Below are 5679 nucleotides of genomic sequence, written 5' to 3'. Positions count from 1 at the left end.
AGCAAGGGATAGAATTTATAGAAATTCTATGAATTTTAGAATTAGAAATGGGTAGAAATTTGTCAGTTACATGCAAGGAAATCTTCACGACAATCAGAAATGTCCAAAAGTGAAATGGGTTACCCCGATAGACAATGATTTTCTAACTTTTATAGGTCTTAACTCAGAGTCGGAACAAAAATTTGTATCAGAGATTTTGCAGATGGGTGTATCAGTAAGGCAATAATAACAATGTAGATGATAATTGTCAAAATGCCTATGTGGTTCTGTACCGCAAAGTATATGAGACTCTCCACATGCAAGGCAGAAGAAGTAAATCATTTATTCAGACACCAGAGAACCATATTCCATAAGCCATCTACCCAATTCTTCACAGCAGCAAAGCATTTGATACATTATATCACAACATGGAGCCTCACCATTCCAAAACCTCTCTTGCCCCCTGATGGGGTCTTCCCAAAGACAAACTCACAGTGCAGATGTCACAGTCTATTCAGCTATCACAGGTCAACTTGTATTACCTCAGCTCTAACAGTTACAATGGCCATTAACAGCCATAACAGCTCTCTCTCTCTCTCTCTCTCTCTCTCTCTCTCTCTCTCTCTCTCTCTCTGCATTTTCTGTGACACAACTTCCTTTTCCTCTCATTTTCCTCTCAGTATGCTCCTCCCACCATGTGTGATTTAGGCTTCCTGTGCAGTAAGCAGGTCACATGGCCTGTTAATGGGTGGGAAAGATCTTCAAATCTAAACTGCTACTACAAAGGGGTTCTTGTTCAAGGACAGATTATACTCGATATCATCTGGGATCCCTTTAACTAGGGTTCTATGATAATTCTTAATCATTCATTTATTCAACAAAAATTACTAAACAAATTCTAAAATATTATCTCATACTTTTAAGCACTTTCTTCAAAACCACTCTCTGAATTCAGTAGTTATAATGGTTATCTCCAATTTACAGATAAAGAAACTGAGGCTCAGAAAGCACAAATAGTTTACACCCATATTCATTCAATTAACTAGTGTTAGAATTGAATCACAAAATCCAGTTGTTCTGACTTAAGATCTGGTATTCCTTCTATTACCTACTGTATTCAGCACTCTAGTAGACACTACATGGTATAAAAGAATAAGAAAACACATTTCTTGCAATCATGGAGCTTCCATCCACATCACAAATTTGATACCATTACCAAGTAACATGAGATTTAAATAATGGACAGGAAGAAAAGCTATCAGAGATAAATGGAGGGAGAAAACCCTGAAAGGTATAGTCAGGAAATTCTTTGCAGAAGAGAAGGGACATAAAATGGACTCTGGACAAAGACCTGGATTTGGAAAACTGGAAAGGAGGGGAGGGTGCATTTTAAACAGAAGGAACAGCAATGACCAAAAAGCAGTAAAAAAATTATCAAGGTGTGCTCGGAGGGTGATGAATATGTAAGTCAAGTTAGGAGGACATTTATGTTGAAAATCTGGAGAGTTATTCTAGGGATAAATAGTAAAGGTTTTAAATGCCAATGATAGCATTTGTGTCTTTATTCTGCAGCTACATAGGAGCTATTGAAAGTTTTCAAATAGGAGAATGACATGATGAATTTAACATTTTAAGATTTAGGCCATGTGACATGAAATCCATATCATGTTAGCAATGCCCTTTTGGCAATGGGAGTGGAAAGGAAATACAAGAGATGTTGTAAAAGAAGCATGAAGTAGGATGAAACAGTTTTTGTTGTTGTTCAGTCATTCTCAATCATGTCTGACACTTTGTCACCCCATTCTGGGATTTTCTTGGCAAAGATACTAAAGTGGTTTGATATTTCCTTCTCCAGCTCATTTTACAGATAAGGAAACTGAGGCAAACAGGCTTAAGTGGCTTACCCAGGGTCACGCAGCTAGTAAGTGTCTGCAGCCAGATTTGAACTCATGAAGATGAGTCTTCCTGACTCCAGGCCACGTACTTTATCCACTATGCAACCTATCTGCCCAATGAAATGTTACCTCTTTCCTATCTACCACCCAGTATAGCACTTGATACAAAGACCAGGTTCTTAAAGATTTATGTGTGTAATTTTAATTTATTTTTAAATCCTCTGCCACAAGAAACATTCATTATAATCAAACAGGCTTTCTTGCTTTGCATTTCCATTCTCTCCAATTTTGTTCACATTGCTCCCTCCACCTGAAGTTCCCTATGCTTAAAGCCTACCTATTCAAGAACTACCTTAAACCTCACTTCTTTTTTGTAGCTTTCTCTGACTGTGCCCATTGGAAGTAAGCACTTATTTTTATGAACTTCTTCAGTACTTACTGCCTGCATCCTTCAGAGGGCACTCATTTTCTGCCTTGTGTTGCAGCTCTGGCATCCATGTCATTTCCACCTCCTCTTAACTAGATTATTATGTGCCTGGAGCGTATGGTCAACCTTTTATAACTGTGTATCTCTCTCACTATAGTAGTAGTAATAGGAAGCTACATAAATGTGTGTAAATTTGGTCTGTGTAGCAACTCTTTGAGTAAGGAAAATATTATTAATCAAAGTGAACATTCCTCAAAAAATATTTAATAAATGAATAAGTGCTGGGAAGTGGGAGAACAAATGGATAAATTAAACTGGAGTTGGAGAGAGAAGTACCAACATCAAGTTTTAATATCTTGGAAGTGGATCATTGCCTTGTAATAAAGAATTACAGAGTGCGGCTGGGTTGGTGGAATGGGGATGGGCAGTGGAAGTTGGGAGAACGAGGAATAGTGAAAGCAGACCATCAGCTGGGTTGCAAATATGGATGTAGAAGTTTCCAGAGTTTAATATCTTTTTTATTTATAAAATGAGAGGGTCAAACCCAATGATCTCAAAGGTTCCTTTCAAGTGCAACATTCCACGATTCTCTCAGAATCTTGGATTTACCTTACGCAGTATTTTGTTAGACTTAGTTTTCCCTTTTGTATCTTGGTGAATTGTTAGAAAATTATCCCTTACATATCTACAGCAGCAGCAGAGGCAGATAGATGGTAGAATGGATCTGGAATCTGAAAAACCCTAATTCACATCATGCCTCAAACAATTATTGACTGTGTGACCATGGACAAGTCACTTGACTACTCTTAGCCTCTGTTTCCTCATATGTAAACTAAGGCTAGCCATAGAACCTGCCTCACAGGGTCATTGTTAGAATCAAATGAAAAGATAATATATGTAAATGCTTAAAATGCTATAGAAATAGTAGCTACTATTATTAAAAAACAAAGCCCCTCTCCTTCACTACCAGATTCTCTTATGGAATGAGCACTGAATCTGGAGTCCAAGAACTTGCATTCCAATCCTGAGTTGACTGAACTTTTGGAAAATTTAGAATTATGTTCGAGGAGAAAAGGAGACAGTACAGTGTGAGCTACTCAGATGACCTTCAGTTCCAGTGGAAGCAAGGGTTTATTTTGACGAGAATGAGATTTTTTTTTGTAGACAGTGGCCATACAGAGTAGAATACAGAAGGAATGGCCTGCCTTGTAAATACGGGCGAAGGGCCAGATGTCGCAATGTGATTTCCTATGTTGTCAGAAGCAGGTCATCATTTTAAAACTTGCTTATACTTAGATGATTGGTCACTGATTTTCAGACCAGCCACTGATAAGATTGTTCTTATTCTCAGTGGGTGAGAGGAGCAGCCTGGATTGTCCACAACCTTTTCCCAGAAGCAGAGGAGGATTTTTCTATGTACTACATTCTTTCTCCATTTTTACCAGTTTAACAGTGTTTTCCTCCTGCCTGGAGATAAGGAAGTGCAATCAATGACTGTCACCACAGCCATTCCTTCTAGAAGCAATGAATTATAGTAGAAAGTCAGTGGTCTTGGCAATAGAGTTAGAAAGCAGTGGACTTGGGTTCAAATCCTTGGTTTGTCATGAATTAGCTGAGTGCCATTACGGAAGTCATTTCACCTGCCTCAGTCTCGATTTCCTCATTAGCAAAATGAGGAAGTTGGACAGAGGTTAAAGTAGATTATTCCTAAGGTCTCTTTTGAGTGCTAACATTCTACGAGTCTGTGATTCCCTAGTTGTACCTGGGAGGTCACAAAGGGAGTCTTTTCACAGGCTCTTAGATTCTCTCCTTGATTAATAATAACAATAGTCAACATGTATACACTAATTACTATGTGCCCAGCACAATGTATCCCCTTTGGTCATCACAACAACCCTGAGAGGTGGGTGCTGCTATTATTCCCATTTTACAGATGAGGGAACTGAGGCAAACGATGGTTAAGTGACCTGCCAAGGATCACAAAGCTAGTAAGTGCCTGAGGTCACATTTGAACTCAGGTCTTCCTGGCTCCAGGCCCGGTTAGCTATATAACCAATATTTATATAGAACTTATTATGTGCTGGGCACATAAAGCTAAGCACTTTACAATTATCTCATTAGTTCCTCACAATTCTGGGAAGCATGTGCTGTTATAAACTCCATTTTACAGATAGGGAAACTGAGGCAAACAGGGTTTAAATGGCTTGCGCAGGGTATAACAGCTAATAAGTGGCTGAGGCTGGATTTGAACTCAAGTCTTCCCAGCAACCTATCCAATGTGTCATCTGATTAGCAGCCAGAAAAACCATAGAAATGGAAAGATTGCAATGGCAGGTCTATAGGATTGTTTGCATGTCCACCAAAGACAAACAAATCAAACAAATACATTCTGGGATGGGAATGTTGGGAGGAGGTGGTAATGAAGGAGTGCATCTGTCCCTGAGAGAAGTAAGGCTCCCAGAACATGACATCTGGCTAGTTGTGATAAAATCCAATTAGGATGGATTGATTTCTGCCTCATGAATAACTTAAATTCTAAAATTAGCAATGGTGGAACAAAAAAAAAGATAGTTCGATATAGTAATCCATAAGAGTCAAACTACCTTGAGCTCAATCAGAGGCTCATGAGGTGGTCTGTGGAGGATATCCTGAATGCTTTATACTTCTCTAAGAGTGGGGTAGGACCCTGAAGACCCAGATGAGTTGGCTCAGCTCACTTTGTACCCATTGATCCTGCCCACAGCTATCCAACTAAACACATAGCAGATGTTTAATAAATGTTTGCTGAATTAACTTGTGCATGCAAAGAAATGACATACAGCAAGATGCCACAATCCATAGCATTAGAAGTATAAACTATTAGAACTATGAAATGTTTGAGCAATGGATGCCAAAGAAGAACATGAATTTCCTTTAGAGAATAGGCTCTTAATTTGAGGTCCATGAATTTTTTCTCCCCTCCTTCAATTCCTCATAGCTCGCCTTCCATTCACCCTCTCATTTACAAATTTGCCACGTATTTCACTAAAAATATTGAGGTTATTTATTGAGGGCTCCCTTGGTCTTCCCTCCTCCTTATCTCACATTATTCAGATGTCTTCTGTTGTGATATTTTCCTTTACCCCTGTCTCACACAATGATTACCTCAGCTACCATCCCCGCTCTATCTTGTCTTCAATTTCTCCCTCTGTACTGCTCATTCCCCACTGCCTACAAACGTATGTATGTCTCCCCTGTCCTCAAAAAGCCTTCACTTGAGTCATCCATCCCTGTTAGCTAGCTTCCCAAATCTTTCCACCATTTTGTGACTGAACTCCTTGAGAAGGTCATCTATAATTAATAACTCCATTTCATTTCTTTTCACTCTCTTCTTAAACT

This window comes from Trichosurus vulpecula, chromosome 6 (genome assembly GCF_011100635.1).
Source record: "Trichosurus vulpecula isolate mTriVul1 chromosome 6, mTriVul1.pri, whole genome shotgun sequence".
Taxonomy (NCBI): Eukaryota; Metazoa; Chordata; class Mammalia; order Diprotodontia; family Phalangeridae; genus Trichosurus; species Trichosurus vulpecula.
The sequence above is the reverse complement of the archived record's forward strand: the minus strand, read 5'-3'. Positions refer to the sequence as shown.